The sequence below is a fragment of the Vicugna pacos genome, chromosome 12, assembly GCF_048564905.1.
Source record: "Vicugna pacos chromosome 12, VicPac4, whole genome shotgun sequence".
Classification (NCBI taxonomy): domain Eukaryota; kingdom Metazoa; phylum Chordata; class Mammalia; order Artiodactyla; family Camelidae; genus Vicugna; species Vicugna pacos.
In genome coordinates, this window is record NC_132998.1 from 26,575,683 (window position 1) to 26,595,785 (window position 20,103).

General features: G+C 54.4%; 1 pseudogene; it reads left to right on the forward strand.

Moving 5' to 3' along the window:
* The first annotated feature begins 12,610 nt into the window (after positions 1 to 12,610).
* Positions 12,611 to 19,562, forward strand: LOC107034923 (activin receptor type-1-like; annotated as a pseudogene).
* The last annotated feature ends 541 nt before the right edge of the window (positions 19,563 to 20,103 follow it).

The window sequence follows — 20,103 nt, forward strand, 5'->3', positions numbered from 1 at the left end:
GCTCCTGAAGCAGCTCTTTCTCTGCAGACCCTTGGAGGCTGGAACTCCACTTGACTCCACGCAGAGTGCAGTCCTTCAAACTCACAGGTGATCAATAAATAGTAACAAAGAATTCCTTAAGCCCTTCCCCTCATTTGTAGGGAGTCTTTCAGGATGGATGAGGGAAGTGACTCGGCCTTCACAAAGGGTCAAGGCACTCAGTGCACTGATTTCAGCCTTCTTGGGCCTCTCGGATCCCCGTGGACCATGCCCAGGGCCCTCTGTGCATCAGGCCTGGCACAGGCTGTGATCGAGTGATTTACAATAAGAAATATATATATTTAGTCTCTGCCCACTGTACCTGGCTCACAGCTCCCGAAACCCTTGGAAATTCCTAAGCAAAAGAGCATCTTTTGTTAGAATATTTGGTTTCCTGTCCTCAGTTCCTGAAATAGCTTCAGAGCAATAAAAGTGAAATGGGCGTCCTGTTATTCATAACAAGCCCCTTTCAACTACTCCTTAGTTTATGTTAATAAGATGATTTTTGGAAAGTGCCTAGGTAACCTAAGGGTGGAGGCTGGTTGCAAGGGGTAACCAGCCGTGATCGGTTGGAAACCTCAGCTCCCTACACAACCCTCCACCTCCTGGGAAATGGAGATGGGCCAGAGATTGCGTTCAACTGCCAATGGCCAATGGTTTAATCAACTGTGGCTGTGTAATGAGGCCTCCACAAAAACCCAAAAGAATGGGGTTGGGAGAGCTTCTGGGTTGGTGAATACGTGGAGGTGCGGGGAGAGTGGCTCGCTGGGAGAGGGCATGAGAGCTCCGGGCCCCTTCCCACATACCTGCCCTGTGCATCTCTTCCATCGGGCTGTTCCCCAGTTATATCCTTTTATAACAAACCATAATCTAGTAAGTAAACAGTTTTCTTGAGTTCTCTGAACCATTCTAAATTAACCGAACCTGAGGAGGGGGTGGTGGAAACCTCTGATTTATAGCCCGTGGACTAAAGCACAGTTAACAGCACAGACTTGTGATTGGCATCTGAAGGGGGCAATCTTGTGGGACCTGGCCCTTCATCCATGGGATCTGACGCCATCTCCTGGTAGTGTCAGAACTGAGTTAAACTGATAGGACACCCAGCAGGTATTGCAAAACTGTCAGAAGTGAAGCAGTAAGGGAGAGTGATGAGGGCGGGGGACACACAGGAGGAGTGCGTTTCTCCCTCACACAGGCCTTAGACACTCCCACCCCCATTCTGGCATCAAGGGGTAGCAGACACCCTGAGCTGTCACTGTGTGACCCTAGGCAAGACACCTAAACTTTCCAAGCTTCACTATCTTCAGTTGTCAAATGAGACAGTTGGTATGGATGGTGGATCTCAAACTTCCTCTCACTAGGAACCCTTAAGTCAGTTTTACACGGGCTGAGGTGGGAAGGGATCCCAACCAGGCGATGTCAAAGCTCCTCTCCAACTCCCTAAGGAGGCCCCTAACGCCATTTCCCCATCTCACAGAAGGTCTCTGGGTGAGAATCCCCTTACCCACGGGGAGGGAGGGGCTGCAGAACACAGGGCTGGGAGCGGGGTAGGAAGGAGGGGCAGCTGTGTGGCGGCGCCAGTCCTGTGTGGAGAAGGGCCCAAGCCAACCTCCTGGGCCCACTTCTAGGGCTCCATTATCTCAGCCAGGGACAAAGGGGCTGGAGTGGAGAATCCCATTGTTGGGCCTCGTATGGAAATCTCATTAATCTATTCACCGCGGATCCCACAGGCCTTTTGTCCCAGGCTTTTTGTCTCCTGCTCACAACTGGTGCCCCGGGGGTCTCTGGCCGCCTGGCAGAGCTTGAACAGGAAGGTCCCCCATCAGCTGGGCTCTGCCCCCTCGTGCCAACCCCTAGTTACTGCAAGAGGAGAGGAGAGGGAGGGTACCTAGAGGACCCAGAGGACAGCACGGGCCACCTGCCACAGCCCTTGCATCCACCACCCAGGAAGTTCTTCCCCCAGTTCAGCCAGAGAGCAGCCCCCAGCATGGATGGACCCCCAGCATCCTGCCCAGAGGACCCTTGGGGCCTGGCTTGGGGCCTCCCATGGGTAGGGCTCAAAAAATGTTTAGGAGATGAACCAAACCCTGAGCCAGAGTTTTGCAGCTGCATTGCCAGGGCTGCAGCCCATTTTCTGCAGGTCCATGGTCTTGTTTCCATCCAACCAACAGACACTTTCATGTACCTTCAGAGGGCCGGGCCCTGAGTGGCAGCTGTCAGAGGAGTGAAACTGAATCAAACTGTGGCCCATCCTCACAACTCTAGCGACTCTAGCACCCAACAGGGAGAAGGTGACGGTCTTCTTTCTCATGGCCATGAGAAAGAAAAGAGAAAAGTAAAGGAGGAAGGAAGGGAAGGAGGAAGGAAGGAAGGAAGGAAGAAGAGGAAAGGAAGAATAAGAAAGGAAGAAAAGAATGAATTCTGGAAGTTCAGAGGCAGGGGAGCCTGTTTTTGGCGGGGATCAGAGCAGCACCTAAAATGGGTCTCTGCGGCGGTGGGCACTGGGCCGCACTGGTGGACAGCTGAGCAGGGAGAGCGGGCACATCCATGTCATCACTCCTGTGCAACACCCCACCTAAGTAGATACTCTTTACAGACAATAAAACTGAGTCCCAGGGAGGAGGTTCCTGTGGCCCAAAGTCAGAGAGAGCGCCGCCTCCTTCTGGCCACTGTTTTCCCACCTCCACAGGCTGTGATCAGGCAAGGATCTAGGAGGAGCAGACCCAGGAGGGAGCAGGGGTCCACCCACCAGATCTGAAGTTTCCCCCTCCAGGTCCCTAAACTCACTCCTTAGCTGGAGAAATGGTGGAGAACTTGGAGCTGGGGAGCGGGGAGGGGAAGGCATAGGGAAGGGGCCACATGCCATGAGCCCTGAGGACTAGGAATGGTCCAGGCCAAAAGAGACCTAGAGAAAAATCATCCCTGCTCTTTGAGGCCTACATGCCTTTTGTTCCCAGTTTCATCAGTTGGAAATGCCCTCCTTCTGCCTATTAGCTCTTCCCCATTCTTCAAGGCTCACGGCCTGTCCTGCCCTCTTCATGCATTCTCCTTGGCCACTCCTGCCCTAACTGACCCCTTGCCTTTCAGGGGAGCTGGAGAAAGTCCCTCCTGGTACCAAGAACAGAGGGCATACTTCCTCTTGTGCCCTGATCCCACCCCCTTTCAAAGCTCAGGGATGGGTTCCCTCAGTTCTCCCCTCTCCTGTGTGATCAGTTTGCCTCTCTGCTCATTCTCACCAGCCCAAAAACATGCTGTTATTTCTCCCATCTTGGGGTGGGGGAAGCTCAAAAGAATCTCTTGATCCCCTTTCAACTACATCCTATTGCTCTCTGCTTGCTTTTTACCAAAACAAAAAACAAAATAAAAACCAAAAGATGGTTTAAAAGAAATGTATACTACTGTCGCCAATTCCTCCCCTCATTCTCTCCTGAACCCCCCCAGCCAGGCTCTCCCACCCAGCACTCCAGCCACCTGCATGTGTGCTGTTCAGTCGGATGGCCAGTCCTCAGCTCAGGAGCACTGGGCTCAGCTGATCCCTCTCCTTCTTGAAGCTTCTTCCCTGGCTCCCTGCCCCCTCTCCTCAGCCTCTTTCATGCCTCCCTTCCCTGCTCCACTTTGAGCCCTGCAGAACCCAGGGCTCAGTCCTTGGAGCCTTCTCTCCACACTGATTCCTTGGAGACCCCATCCAGGCTCATGGCCTTGACCATCAGCTGTACATTGAGGATTCTCCAGCCTAGTTCTTCCCTGTGCATATCCCACTGGCATAGTCAACCATCTTCCTGAACCCTCCACTTGAGTGTTTAATGGGCATAATCGACCTGCCCAAAAACCAGACTTCCTACTTCCTCACCCCACCCCCAATCTACCCCTCCCCATCTTCCCCATCTCAGGAAGTGGTAGCTTTGTCCTTTCCAGCACTCAGGCCAGAAACCTCAGGGTCATTTCTTTCATATCTCAGACCAGCAAGTCAGATTGGCCCCGGCTTCCAAATCTATCCAGGCTGCAACCACCTCTCACCACTCTGGTGACATCTCTCACCTGGGTGACGGCAACATCCTCCCACCTACCCTCCGAATGTCCACCCTGTCCCCTACTCTCTAGTCTCAACACTGTAGCCACAATGACCTTTAAAAACTTGTCTGATTATGTCATTCTTCCACCTGGAAGCTTCCAGTGGCTCCTATCTCACTGAGAATAAAAGCCAAACTCCTCACTGTGGCCGACCTCTTCCTACTGACCTGCACCCGCTCCTGCCGCGCCCCCCTCCAGTCACACTGGCTTCCTCACTGCTCCCTCCACACTGGTTTGGGGAGGGGAAGCTGGCCTTGCTGCACTCCGTGCCTACGACACTCTCTCCCCAGATCTCCGTGCGGCTCACACGCTCACTCACTTCAGGCCTCTGCTCAGCTGTCACCTCATCAGACCCTGGCCCTCCAACCTGGTGTTCCCTGTAGCACTCTTCATAACCTGACCTGCTTGGTGCTTTATTTTCTTGTACCTGCTAGAAAGTTGCATGAGAGTTGTTTTGTTCACTGTCCTATCCCAAGCACCCAGGACACTGCCTAGTACACAGTAAGTTCCTAACAGACTCTGTAGTGTGGATGGATAGATGGATGGATGGGAGGATGGATGAGCAAAGAGGCTTGAAAGTGCCTCTGTGTCCAAATAAAGGAAAAAATCCGGGTGACTAAATATAAGCCCACATGAGGTGTTGAGGGTAGCAAGAGACAAAGCCCAGGGAATTATTGCAGGAGTGGACAGGGAGGGGTTGCCTGGAACGGGAGTTTGTGTCTGTGAACAGCAGAGGAAATATCTAGTCCTGGTCTGGCTGGAGCTGAAGGGTACCCAGCCCAGCCCCCACGGACCCCACCTGGCCTCCTTTTAAAAAATAAAAATCTTCCTCCTCTCTTCCCCCAGCCAGGCCTCTGGGAGAGGACAAAAAGGGCGATGGAATTCCCATCAAAGGCCACCGGACACATGGTAAAGAGATCAGGGCCCTTGGGATCCTGCTTCCACGAGGTAGTGAGGCCTCCCCGCCAGTGCGGCTCCTCTCTGGGATGGGGCTGGCCCGAGGGGGTGTGCTCTGGCACTGGACTCCTCATATGTCAAATGCCAAACAGCAGGAGGCTGGCCAAGCAGCCCCCATCTGGGCGCTGTGTGTGCACACGTGCTGGGGGGAGGGGAGAGTGCAGAAATCCCTGCCTGTGTCCTCAGTCAGGACCACAGACAAGCTGTGACCATCTGTTGTCGTCTTAAGAGGCCAGGCCAGGGGCCCAGCACCCTTGAAGATAAACCTTCCCTTTCTCCTAGCCTTCTGGTGTTTGCAAAGAACTTTAATAATGACTATTCAGTTGCATCCTCACAATTCCCCTGCTAGATTAGCATATTCTCCCCATTTTACAGAAAAGAAAATGGAGGCTCAGAGATGAGGGAGTGATTTTCCCAAGGTCACAATTGCTAGTAGCGGGGAAGCTGGGACTCTCAGCCCATTCTGCCGGTCCCTCCCTATCCCAGCCTTGGCCAAGGTGCCTGGGTGCCAAATACAGGGCCCTCTCAGAGCTAGCTTCTCAGGCACATCTCCAGCCCAAGCCTCCCCCACCAACCCCCTCTTCCAGGAAGCCTTCTAGGACTGACACCCCTAAAGAAGTTCTAAGATGCCTCAAAGTCTAGAGCTTGGTACAGCCACTCCATTCCCACCTTGGGCTATTGGTCCCTGGGTATTGGGCCCCCTCAAGGGCCAGAACCTCTTAAGTGCCATTCAGCCACCCACAGGAGCAGATGACTTCTTAACTGTAGATGATGTGCACCAGGGCTAGGGCAGTCTGACAGACTGGGGAGGAACACCGCGCGCTGGGGAGAACCTGACTAAGGTCACACAGGCACGAAGGGATCTGCACCTGAGCCTGGCTTCCAGCCCCTGAACCCCACCTCTAAGCCCATGCTGTCCAAATCGCAGCTGCTAGCCACAGGGAGCTATTTCAATTTCAAATCATTAAAATGTATTAATTATTTAAAATTTAAATCATTTTTAATATGTATTAATTAATTATTAAAAAATTAAAAAAGGTATAATTAAAGTTAAACTCAATGAAAAATTCAATTCCTTGACAGCACTAGCCACACCCCAAGCGCTCACTAGTCACACGGGGTAGTGGCACCCGTGTGGACAGCGCAGACCCAGAACATCCCCATCATAACAAAGTTCTACTGGACAGTGCTGCTTTCATCCCATCCAGGGCTTGGCTCTGCAGCCAGGGTGCTTCCCACTACAACTGGCACCTCTGCTGCTTTCTCTTGAACTTGAACGGAGTCTCACTTCTTAGGGTCTCCACGTAGCATCCCTACAACCCAGACTCCATTCCTCAGGACTCCTGGGTGGCGTTAAGGCCAGGCCAGGCTTCAGCCTCCCCAGGAGTCGGGGAGGAGGGGGCAGACAAGCTGGACCAACCACTCCCCAGCCTGTCCTGCCTGCCACCAGAGAGGAGGGGCAGGCTGAAGAGGAGAAGAGGACAGTAGGACTGGGCAGTTTGTCATCTGGCCCTTCAGGCTGTGCTTCCTTCCCTCCCCCGTCAGCTGCTCAACACCCTTCCCCCTTCGCCTACCATCGTCATCCTCATCAAACCCCGAGGACAGATGGGGGCCGGTAGGGGAAAATGTGACCACAGTGAAAGCACTCTCAAGTGGCAACAGAGTCCAGGGGTCACAGCTGTGTCCCCTGAGGCCTGGCCAGTCCTTCATGCCCAGCCTTGTGTCAGCCAGGCCTGGACTGAAGCACATCTCAGCGAGGGGAGGGGGGAGATTGAGGAATCTTAGGGGGAGATTTAGGAATCTGTAGATGCTGGATTATTCCAGCAGACACAACCCCAGTTAAAAATGTAGTAGGTCACGTGGTCACTCATCCCTCCATCCATTCAGCACACACTGGCTAAGTCCCACTGCGTCAAGATGTAAGAGGAGGATGTGAAGATGGACAGGTGGGCTCCCTAACCAGCTTGACCAGGTAGGGATGTGGCTTGTTCTGGACGTAATCCTCTTTGGAGGCTAGATGAAGATCCTTTGTCTCTGCTCAGTGGTCTGAGCAGATTGGACACCCCCCAACCCCCTCCCCTCAAACAGGCACACAGGGCGTGTGTGCGCTGCTGCCATGAACCCCTCTCCCATGGTCTCTCTGGCCAATCACAGGACTGAAGGGTAAGTCCCACAGCCTAGTGGCCCCCAGGGAGTGTATTAGCACATTTGAACTGCTCAACCTGCAATGACAAAGCCTGGGGCCTCGGGAGAAGACACAGCAGGAGAGGTGGGGGCCTGTGGGGAGCTGTCTTCCCTCTCTTCCCAAGGAAAAGCTTGGGACTAGATTAAGCATTCTGGGGCACAGAGGAATTTGGGGGCCCCAGCTCCAGCAGTGAATAAGCGATCCATAAAATCTCAATTTACACACTCACTGATCAAACAGCCCATCTACTCCCCTAGGAGGTTGGGGATGGCTCCTGGGCTTCCCCTATTCTCGCAGAAGGTCCTGGGGTACCAGACCCAGGACACAGGCAGCCGTTTCCAGTCCCACCCACAATCCCTGTGAAAGGCATCTATCCCCAGGGCTTGGGGACCTGCGTGTATCCCGTGATGTGGCTGCCTTTGGCAGGGGGTGGAAGGTGGTTCTCCCGGTCTGCCTTCCATGAATGACAGCTCTTTTTCCCTCCCGTGCTGCCCAGGGGCTGCCAGGGCTGACTTCAGCCTCGTCAGAGCTGCTAATCACTTTTCCAGCTCTGAAGCCCAACTCTCCTGCCCACCCTTGTCTTTCCAACAGTCCCTCCGTGTTTTTCTCTTGACCCTCCTCCTGCTGCTGTAGCTGCTGGGAGATGCTCTGAGATCTTTCCTTCCATCCACCGCATCACACCCCTTCCCAGGCTGGGCGATAGCCTGGAACACCTGGAGCAGGTGATACTGATTTTCTATGCCAACTCATCTCCCTGGAAACACCAGGTAGGAGGAACTAGCCTAGTTATTACCCTTGCCCCTTCTCCCAGTTGTCTCCACCTGCCTCAATTTTGGTTGCTTCACTTAGTCAAGCTGCCTGAAATTTCAGCAACAGAAAACCATTCTGGGTAACAAGCATCCGCTTTTAAACCAGGAGGTTGCAGGCTATCAGCCACTCGCCCCTTGATGATGGTTAGCAAAGTTGATTTGCTTCTCCCAGGCCTGCTTGAGATGAGCAGTACTGAGCAAGTAAACTTTTCATCCAGGCCAAGTAAAGCAAGGCTTCAGGGCTGGTAACTGCTTTAAGGGCATCCCAGCCCAGCCCACCACATCCTCTTCTGCTACTTGAGCTGTGTTGAAGCAGGTTAGGGTGGACTTCAACTCCTGGGCCCTGGGACAGGACAGAAATGGTAGGAGGGGGTCACCCTATGCCCATGCTTTCCAGAGGGCTTGGCAGGTCAGACTGTTACCTCCCAGAGGCTATTGCATCTTGGGCAGGGGGTTCAATCTGCACGATGTCATTCTGTCCCCTCAATAAGCTGAGAGGAGGGGATTACAGCACCAGGCCATTTGATAGCAGGACACTCTCCTTCCCTTCCTCTGCCTTTCCTCACCTTCACTGGTTGCTCCCAGGGACCCTCAAATGCAGCCTGGACTCATTGGTGACTTGAGCAAGGCAAGTGTCTGCAGGCCAGCCTGAAAAACTGACCCAGGGCTGGGGGTCTCTGAGCCCAGCCTGGCCATCCCAGGGGTCCATCTGGAGGTCAGGATCCCATCTTCTTCCTGGGGCTTAGAAGATGCAGGGCATGGGTCAGTCTCTGAGATGTGGGACAAGTGTCTCAATCTCTGTTTCTTCCGGTGTGAAACAGGGGACCCAGCACGTCCCTCACAGGCTGGCAAGAGGGCAGCAAAGAAAGGTTGGCACTTTCTTCAAGACCAGCTAGTGGGGGGCAGGACATCATGCTGAACTCTGACTTGGCTCCCACGAGGGCCAGCCAGATGCTTCAGCCTGGGGAAGACTAGTGAGGGATGCCTTCTGGCACCAAGAGGATCCAATGGGCCTGAGGGACTCCAAAGAAGGAAGTGCAGTTCCCAGCTGCCTGCTGGGCCCCAGCGTGGAGGGCACCGCCCTGCAGTGTGAGGTTCCTGTCCTGCCCCTCTCAGCTGTCGAGTGGGACTGTGGGGGGAACTGAGTCCCAGACCACAGCTTCCCTGGACATCCTCATCTGACCCCCGGCTCCTCTGCCCTGGGGTACCTCTCACCTGCTCCTCCTCTGCCCCAGGGCCCTGCCCCTTCTCCTGCCCCTTGTGCCACTTAGAAACTGCCCAGATAAGGTCAAATGCCCTTCAGGTTCCTCTTGAGAGCCACCATGCCAGACCCAGCTTCATCTGGAGCCACACTTTTCGTGTCCCTGGGAATCTTAGGGGGCACTCGGCGTCTCACTACAGTGTAGAGACAGCAGCAGCCGAGCACAAGGCACCTGAGGACCTCGACGAGAGGGTGCGCAGGCGTGAGTCAAGCAGGCACGCAGTGGAGGTGGCGGTGGCGCTGCAGCTACTGGCCAGCTCAGGCACCGCTGCTCTCTGGGCTGGGTCAGACCCTCCCAGTGCCTGTCTCCTCGTGGATCTGCATCTGGGGCTCCTCATCCCTGGGGTCCTGGCCTCTGCAAGAGGATAAGGTCAGGCTGTTTCCCAATTTTCAGCCACAGACCCCTTTAAGTCTAGTAAATCATGACCTGTTCTCAAAAATACTTTTCAGTGCATAAGATAAAAATGCCCACACAAACAAAAAAGAAAACAAAAATAAAAATTAAAAAAATACACACACAAAATATGTTTTTGTAACAATGTATGGAGACAGATGTTAGCTAGACTGACTGTGGTGCCATCTCCTAATATACACAAATATCCAATCGTTCTGCTGTACACCTGAATCAGTTACACCTCAATCAAAATAAAGAATACATGGGACTACTTGGTCAATCTTACCTCATTAAAGCAGAGAGGGGATAAAATTTTAAAAATATATGGGGCTACAAAGGGAATTAATAACACTGGAAGACAGCTCCATCCATGAACTTCTCAGGGACCACAGACCACAGGTCTCAGCCCAAGAGACAAGAGCTGCCTCTCAGACCCCACCCCCTCCCCCAGCCAGGTTTAGGATCCAAGGTTGACTTGAGTCAGTTTAGGTGGCATGTGACTTCCTAAAAGCTTAAGCTTTAAAGTCTAGGTCATCCTATGTTCCCAGGCCCATATGTGCCCCTCTCCCTGTGCACAGGGGTGGGTGAGAGTCGTCCCCACCCCTGCAGGGCCAGGCCCGAGCTGAGGCAAGGAAGCAGGCCCAGGCAGCCCACCCAGGCTTCCCCAGCAGCTGCCTCTGCCCCTCCGACTCCATTCCCAGCCCTGGGGTGCTGAGCTGAGTAACTTCAGCTATGCAGCCCAGCCGGTCTCCCTGGGCTGGGGTGGGCAGGGCTGTCCTCAAGGGGGTGGCCCCTTACAACTGCAGGGCCACAGGAACAGAGAGAGAAAGAGAAATTGGGGGAGTGTCAGGCAGAGACTGAACCACCACAGCAACTCCCGTTGGCTCCGGTCCGGGACCCCAACACCCGTGCCAGGTGCTGCTGTAAGTGCTTGACACACATGAGCTCATTTCATCCTCAGAATAACCCCAGGAAGGAAGTACAACAGTTACTCGCAGGTTCCAGAGGAGGGAACTGAGGCACAGTTAACTTGCTGAGGTCACCAAGCTAGGACATGGGGCCGCCCACTAGGACAGTCTGGCTCCAGATGCTTTTCTGCCTCTCACGTGAGAAGCCGATGCTGTTCCCATCTAACAGCTAAGGAAACAGAAGTATGTTGAGCCCCAGCATCTTCATCAACCTCCCCTTCTCCTCTTAGCCCCTTTTCTCGCGAACGCCGCCTCCCCATACTCAGCCGCAAATCCCGGAGCTTAGCACATTTCCAAAGTGGTTCTCGCTGCACCATGTAAGTCCTTGCGGGTCCGAGCCCCAAGACCCTGGTTACAGTCATGGCCAGGCACTGAGGAGAGTGATCAGAGAGGCAGGGCAGCGAGCTACCTGTAGATTATGACCAGGAAATGGGGAGTATTTCCTTGAAAGGAGAAAGACTTCTGAGGACTGAGTATCTCTGAGTGCCTGAACCACCTCTGGGTGGCCGACTGTGCAGCTTTGTGCATCCCCTCAGTTCCTGCCCCTCCCCACCGTCCTTGAATGAGGTGAACCCGCTACCAAAGATTTTTGGCATAATGCTAGCTGTCAGAATATGTGAGTTGTTTTACAAGTGATGAGCTCCCCATCAATAGAGGCATTCAATATGACAGGCTGTCTAGTGGGAGGCGCCTCCCCTTTGCAGTCCTTCTGCGTCATCCCCACTTACACGTCCACCGTGAACCCAACAAGTCCCAAACTGAACTCCTGACTACCCTGCCCTGATAAGGCAGCTCCATCTTTCCCAACAAGGGGCTCAGACCCCAAAACTCTGGCCTGAAGAGGGCTACAGGTTGGAAGACATGACACGACAATGGCCATCCCACACAGGACACAGTCCACCTGAAAAAGGAGCCCCTTTCCTAGGGGGGTAAGTGTCTGGCCACTCTCTCTGAGGAGCTGGGTGGAAGGGGTGATCTCCCCGGGGGGCCAGAGTTTCTGGGGAGCCGCTCTACCCCAACAGAAGCTGCCAGGTGGACTGGGTGGGGTGGAAGCACATGGTGCAGAGAGGCAGGGGGAGTGTCTTTTTTCGGTATAACTCAAATAACTCACCAGTTTTCTTTCCCCACTGGCCTGGAAAGAAGAACAAACACACCCAGACTCTCAAGCATCCAAGGGCCCAATAGGCCAGTCAGCAGCAGGTGACTCTCCCTGTTTCCTAATTCCCACTGAATTAGGGCCTCTGTCACCTATGAACAGACTCCCTCAGGGAATAAAGAAGTCTCCTCGGGACTCTGCTGATGATGCAAGGCCCTGCTGTGAAGTAACTGGTCTTTCCCACCCCCGGCCCCAAGTCTCTCCTCTCCAGCCCATCCTGTGTCTTGTCCACCGCTCTAAGCGTGCCGCTCCCCAGCTCACACACCTTCAGCGGCTTCCTTCTACGCAGGGAACACAAGGAGAGGTTCCGAAAGTGTAGCCTGTCCTTCTGCCTTTTCGCTGGTCCCTGACTGTCTTGTAAGCTCCCTGAAGCTGGGACCACATCAGAAATAACGCTTGTTGGGTGAATGGCTACCCAGATAAAATATCCAGGCCTGGCTCAGGGCCCGGCCGAGTGTGTGATGAGCGTGATGGTGTTTCACTAGGTGCCATGGCAAAGCAAACAGCAGCAGGAGAGCTGGGAGTCCACCAAGCTTTCTGTCACTTAAACATGGCTCCCCACCCTTTACCCCTAACAGGATGGTTTCCATGGGGAAGTGAACCAGGACTTCCCCTGCAGGCCCCGCCCCAAAGCCAGACCAGGGAGGAGGGAGGAGGCCTCCCTGCTCCCCCCTAAAAAAAAACTCCCAGTGATTTCCTCTGGGTGGGAGGGACCCACGGTCAGTGGCTAAAAACACTGAGGGGATCACATTTCATAGAACTTCTTGCACCCCCTCTCCTCTCTAGGGACCATGACCTTGGACCCTCCCAGGAGAAGCCTTCTGATGCTGCTGATGGCCTTGGGCCTGACCCAGGGTGAGTACGGGGACAGCAGCTAGGGAACAAGGGCCTGGACGGAGAAAGGGCGATCTGAGTTCAGCTCTTTTTGGGCTGAATTTGAGGAGCTGGGGAGAAGGGGGACTTAGGTGCTTGGCTGGAGGGCGGGAGACAGGCTCAGTTAGACTAAGCTCCCAGCTACCTCAACCCTCCTGTGCTGTCCTCTTGATCCAAACCCACAGGCCTGTGCTCTGTCAGATGCCTCTATCTGGGGATGTTGGTAGGGAGGGCCTGGGAGAACCCTCAGAGTTGGGGCTAGGGGTCAAGGCTGGACCTGGAACTGGGAAGGGAGGTCCTAGGATCAGGGAGGGGACAGAAGCCTGGTTCCCACACTGTCAGCTGCCCCTGGCGGGTATAAGGGACTAGAGGGAAGGATAATCTGAAGATGGAACTACAGGACCAAGGCCTCAAAGGGTTTGTTTGAGAGCTCAGAAGGGAGGGGGCAGTGGACAGAGTTAGGTGTGAGGCTCCTCCTGGGGACCTGGGCCCAGAGTGGCTGAGCTTCCAGTGTGTCTCCCAGGAGACCCCGTGAAGCCCTCTCGGGGCCCACCGGTGACCTGCACGTGTGAGAACCCACATTGCAAGGGGCCTACCTGCCAGGGGGCCTGGTGCACGGTAGTGCTGGCCTCTGGAGCCACAGGCCAAGAATGGGTCAGAATGGGAATTCTGCTGGGTGGGGAGTAGGTTGGAGATGGGTCAGTGCCAGATCCTTCTGCCAGAGCTGGGGTGGAACAAGAGGCAAACGGGGGTGGCCTGCCAGCTACATTTGGGTCTGGATTAAGTTAAACATAAGCATCAGAGAGGTTCTGCAGATGGAGTCAGTGCAGCATCACAGTGGGGGGCTTTTCTGGGGATTACTGTGCCCAGGGCTCCGTGTGCCCAGCATGTAACCCTCCCCCTCCTCTTCCGGATCAGGAAAGGGCAGCTATAGTGAGGTGTGGTGGGGCCTGTGGCATAGTGAGAGTGTGGCTGTCAAGATCTTCTCCTCAACGGATGAGCAGTCCTGGTTCCGGGAGACTGAGATCTACAACACAGTGTTGCTCAGACACGACAACAACCTAGGCAAGGCTGGGGTGGGGGTGGGGTGGCTAGGCCGGGGCCCCAGTTCTCATCCCCCGGCACTCTGGCTGGACCACCACCACACCCCTCTGGACGCTGACCTAACACTCAAGGACCCAGCCCGCCCTCTGCCCCAACCTCTGACTCCAGCTTCCTCTCTGACTTAAGCCAGACCAGCCTCTACCCCAGCCCCAGCTTTTCTCTGACCTAGTCCGTCCTTTGTCCCCAACCCCAGCCCTGACCCTGACCCATCCAGCCTCCTTCACCCCTAGCCCCTTGGTGAGCCCCCTGCCCCTCGGCCCACAGGCTTTATCGCCTCCGACATGACCTCCCGCAACTCGAGAACGCAGCTGTGGCTCATCACGCACTACCAGGAGCACGGCTCGCTTCTGCAGAGGCAGACGCTGGAGCCCTAGCTGGCCTTGAGGCTAGCGGTGTCCGCGGCCTGCGGCCTGGCTCACCTGCACGTGGAGATCTTCGGCACGCAGGGCAAGCCAGCCATCGCCCACCTCAAGAGCCACCTGCAGTGCTGCGACCTGGGTGAGCCGACGGGAGGGGCGGGCCCTCGCTGGGGAGGGGCGGGCCCTTCGCGGGGGGGTTGAGGTTCGTGCGCTCTCCCTCTGCACTTGGTTCTGCCCTTGCCTGTTTGGGTGCCTCGCGTCGATGACGACATCGATGGGCACTTTCAAACTTACAGGCCTATGTGTGGGCTCATCTCACCCCCACCAGAGCCCCACAAGTTGCCTTAACATGCTTTTCAAGCGCAGACTCCTTCCACCAGCCTAGCCCTGCTCCAGGAGTTGGGAAAAAGGGGCAGGGAGCCAGCAACCTGGTTCTCATCCTGACTACATCGTTCCCTGTCACCAGGCCTTGGGGTTCAGCTCTGTGGAAAGGGCATAATAATGCCTGCCTTGCCTACTCATATCTCCCTGGGTTCTTGCATCAAGAGAGCACCACACAAGCCAAGTGTAACTGGGACAGTTAGCCTCCCTGCGGCTGCTATCTCCCAGCCCACCTCACGGCCCTTCTATGTCCCACTGATTCAGTCCATCCCCACCTCACGCCTTGGACCCCAGCCTCCCAGGGGCCACCCTGTCTGTGGGCTTGGGTGAGCGGCAGGAGTGACAGGCCTGGTACCCACAGGCCTGGCTGTGATGCACTCCCAGGGTAGCGATTACCTGGACATCGGCAACAACCCACAAGTGGGCACCAAGCGGTACATGGCCCCGAAGGTGCTGGAAGAGCAGATCCGTACCGACTGCTTTGAGTCCTACAAGTGGACTGACATCTGGGCCTTTGGCCTCTTGCTGTGGGAGATTGCCCACCGGACCACTGTCAATGGTAAGGGCCCACCCTGTGCAGGGTGGGGAAAGGGGAATAGGGCACATGGACAGACAGGCAGGCAGTTGGGAGCTGGGGCTTCCTGCCATGGCTGGTGCCTGTGGCCTGAGGGGCTTGTGGTCAGACCTCCTGTATTCCCTTTACTGCCACTCACCAGCTGTGTCAGGGTAGTGACCTTTTAAGGTTCATTTGAGTCGGATTCTGGCTGTGAAATCTTGCGTAAGTGATAATAATAGAAATATTAATAGCAGCTAACATTTATTGAATATTTTTAAAACATGTGTCAGATGCTATGCTGGGTACATGTATCATCTTATTGAGCCATCCTGTGTTGGCAGGGGGGTGATGTTGCTCAGTGGTCAGGAGCATGGGCTGGAGGGAATCAGATGGCCTAGGTTCAGATCCTGACTTAGCCACTGACCATGTGTGAGGTACTTAACCTCTCTGTGCCTCAGTTTCCTCATTTGTAAAATGAGAATAAAATAATTTCTAGTTGTTGAAATGATCCAAATAACTTATTTAGGACAGTATCTGGAGCTGTTCTGGAGCTCAGTAAATATCAGTTGCAATTATTGCTGTAATAATGAATGCCTGACACAGTACCACCCCCATTTTGCAGATGAGGGGACTGAGGCACAGAATTACAGCTCTCTGGAGGCAGCACTGGGGTCTGAAACCAGGCAGTCTGACTCTGGGGCCAGTGCTTTTTATTCCTGTGCAGCTTGCACGTCTCTGGCCCTTGATTTCCTTGACCATAAAAATGTAGGATAGAACAGTGCCTGCACTGCTTGTTTATTGCTGCCTCATTTTTACTGTAGGTGCCACAGGGGACGCTGATTTGGAGGGGTTGGGAGAAGGCAGAGGGACCCCATTCCTGATGGCCCCATACAGGGGACAGCCCTGTGGCTGGTGCCCTCCTGGCCCTGGGGTGGATGGGTGATGGGTGGTCGTCTGGACCAGATGGGGAGGCTGGTCAATCTTTGTGGAGGCTGTTCATGCAGGGGCCACTGAGAGTCCTGACAGTTTGGGGACCACCCTCTGGACGGGCTTCAGGTTCCTGCCCTTTCAGACATGAACTCCCAGAGTCGGCTCTAGAGGCTGGGGTTGGGGCAGGGGGTACCTGGAAGGGGCCGAGGCCCCTTGGACCAGGCTGCAGGCAAGAAAAGAAGGCTGGGCCGGCAGGGGCTGAGGGGGAGGCCGACCGCAGGCTCCTGTGGTGTAGAGAAGCTCTGTCAGCCCCACACAGATTTGCGGCGCATTATAAACACTGTAATCTGGTGTCAGCCCCGGCGCTGATTAAAGGCCCATTAGACATGCTCAGCCCTCTGCGCAGCACTGATTAGGGCTGGAGCAGCACAGGGGCCGGCCTGGAAGCCCACCATGGGGAGCACAGCTGGTGCAGGCTCCACCGGTTGCGGTTGTGTGGCCACGGCCCCCAGCCTCAGGCTGGGAAGCAGGGTGGGGACAGGGGTGCTTTTCTGGGGTCTGGCTACTTCTGCCCCAGCCTTCCGCCGCTCCACAGGCATCATTTGGAGGAAGCTCCTGCTAAGGACTGTGCACTTGCTGAAGGGTCAGTAGAGTCCTGTGTTATCACTAAGAGTGAGTGGATGGTATCTGGACCTGGAAAAAAATCTCTTTCTCTTAGGAGATGTGTTTTTTCCCTCTTTCCTCGTTCCACATCCTCACCCAGCAGTCAGCCAGCTACCCTCCCTTAAATGTAGCTTGGAGGTCAAGAGCATGGGCTTTGGTTAGACTTTCTGGTCTTAAACCCTAGCTCTGTCACTTACTACTGTGGGATTGTAGACAAGTTTCTTAACCTCTCTGGTCTTAATGTCATTGCTTATAAAGTGGAGCTCATAGTATTACTTACCTCATAGGGTTGTTGTGAGGATTTAATGCAATGCAGTGAGGACAGGGCCTGACACATAGTAAATGTTCAGTAAACGTATTATTGGGCATCTGTGATAGCTGGGGCCTGGAAGCAGTACCTGGGCCCTGGGTGGGAAAAAGACTGGCCTAGGAATACAGTGAGGTCAGGTCTTTACTCTGCCGCTACTAGCTGGGTAACCTTGGGCTCAACTTCTCTGAGCATCAGTTTCTTCACCTGTAAAACGGGGTAGAAATTGTACCCACCTGTCGGGTTGCTGTGAATACTAGCAGGATAATGTGTGTAAAGTGTTTATAGCACAACGTCCAACATATATGGTGAGTGTAAAATAACTGGCAGTAACTACTATTATTTATAAATATATTTATTATATTATGGTGTCCCTCTCAGGGGTAGCATGGCCATGGTTTCACCTGGACCCTAGGACAGAGGGTGGGCAAGGCTCTCCTCTGGGAGGTATTGGGCCTTCTTGGGATCCCAAGTGACTGTCCCGTCACCCTCTATCCCCAGGCATCATGGAGGACTACAGGCCACCCTTCTATGATGTGGTGCCCAATGATCCCAGCTTTGAGGACATGAAGAAGGTGGTGTGTGTTGACCAGCAGACTCCCACCATCCCCAACCAACTGGCTGCAGACCCAGTGAGGCCTCTGGAGGACACTGGGATGGCCTGGGGTGGTGGCTCACAGCTGGGATTTCTGGGCCAGGAACTTGTGTCTGGCCTCTGCTTCACCTGGATAGATTCTAGGGGATAGATTCCAGGGTACCTCTGTGGGTACTCTCTTCCACATCCCTGGCCTGTGGATCTCCAAGGACCCTTGGATTTTTCTGAGATTTTCAGAATCATTTACTTTGCCTGAAAAGTAAGAGGCTCTCTGCTACATTTCCTGCCCTGAAGTTTTTGTTGTTTGTTTTTGTTTGTTCTCAAAACCACATCTTATACAGGACAGGTACACACACACACACACACACGTATATATACACGTATAGGCATGCCCACGCTTCTATACAAACATACACACAGGCACATACAGGTGCACATGTATGCAGACTGTTCCCCCTGAAGACAAAGAGTGTGTCTCCTTTGCTGACTCTTATATTCCTGTTACCTGTCACAGTGCCTGGCACACAAGAGGTACTCAAAACATGTTTATGGAAAGAATGAATAAACATACATGTGTATATGTATACGTAGACACACGTACATTTCCACACAACATACAGATCCACAAAAAGCCACTCGTATGCATTCCTGTGTGCACACACATACACTTCCTCTCAGGAACCAGCTGCAGCTGGAGTTCTGAGGCGGAGGTGAAGCTGGCTCCCTCTGGGACCACTGAGCTTCCTAGGATAGGCTCTTTCCTGGACACGTGCATTTTAAGGGCAGCACCCACCACCCATTCTCCCAGTGTTCACTGGGCCCAGGTGGAGATGCTGGGAGCCACTACCTTCTGCACTGGGGTCCAGTGGGAGCCCCAAGGTCTGCAGATCTCCCCTTTCTTGGATTTTGGTGGAGGTGGGGGTGGGGGGTACTCACCAAAAGGTGTCCCTGAAGATCTGAGTTACAGCTCTCTTTCCATCCTGTCTGCCTTTCTCCATCTCCTCCTCACTCCACTCCCTTCTTCTTCCATTTCTTTCTTTCTTTCTTTTCACATCCTTGCCTGCTTGCTTCCCTCCACTCTCCCCATACATCTGTCTCTCCTCTCCCTGTCCTCTTCAACACTCTCGTTTCCCTCTTCTCATCCTTTCTGTCCTGCTTGTGTCTCTCCATTACCGGGTATCCTCCTCGCTTCTTCCTCTCCATCTTCCCTGATCCGTGTCTCTGCTTCCTCTCCTTTGCCTTGCTCTCCCTCCCTCCAGGTCCTCTCAAGCCTGGCTCAGATGATGCGGGAGTGCTGGTACCCCAACCCCTCCGCCCGCCTCACCGCGCTGCGGATCAAGAAAGCCCTACAGAAACTCAGCAACGGTCTCCAGAAGCCCAAAGTGATTCACTAGCCACGGGCCTGATGCTGCCTCCCCTCCTGCAGTGTGTGCTGGGTGGGCGGTGGATGGTGGCCTGTCTGGGTAGAAGTTGTGTGACTGTGTGTACTGGGGAGGAGGGTGCCCCTCTATGGGCAGCTGTGTCTGCCCAGCTTGGCCCCCAGCCCATCCAGCCAAAAATACAGCTGGGCTGAAACTTGATCCTCCACCGCCTGGCCTGTTCAAGGCAGCAGGCTCCCTGATGCCTGGCTCCCTTCCCACCCCTGCGCCCTGGGCGCACCCCCTACCGTCCCCAGGACAGGATGAAAAAGAGGCTCCAGAGCCAGGGTGGCCAAGCCAGGGAACCCCAGTCCCAAGCCCAGAGCCTGGGCCTGCACTTTACCCCCTTCCCTCAGTCAGACCTGCCAGAGCTGCCAGGATGGCACAGGGCCCTGTCCAGCCTTCAGTAGACACCCTGCCTTGCCAGGCTCAGTATCTGGCACAAGCCCCAGACACCCAGGGCCCATCAGTTTTTCTCCTGGGTTCATATCTCAGCTCTATGCCATCTTGGGCCTCTGTCTCTTGGACCAGACCCCCGCTGGCTGAATGCTAGCTGCCTGGGAGAGCTGGGGTCTGATCCTGAGCCCCTCCCCCACTCCCTCCCAGCAGACTTACTATGGCTTTAAACCCAAGGAGTCTTGCTGTGGGTGTGGCAGAGTCATAGGCCAATGGAGAGGTGGTAGATCAGATGGGCAAGGCCCAGGACTTTTCAAATAAACCGAGAGGATGTCGAGGCCAAGCATGGCTAGGGAACAGCTCAGCTGGGAGTCAGGAGACCCAGGCTCTGGTCCTGGGTGCTTGATCTTGTGACAAGAATGAGGCCTTCACTGTCCCAGGACCTTTGTTTCTTCATCTATATATTGAAAGATTCGGTCCTGATGTCCTTTGAAGTTTTTCTCAGCTCTAAATTTCGTTGAAATTTCAGCTGTGTCAGAACTCAGTTCAGCAATCCCTTCTACGTCTTATGCCCCAGCTCCTGGCAATTTGCCTCAAGATGAGAATTTGAAAATCACTTTGAGGCCAGGAGTGTCTGAAAGGCCTCTTAGTCTAATTCTACAAGCTCCAGTTCCTGCCTTAACCCATGCTGATGGCCGTCCT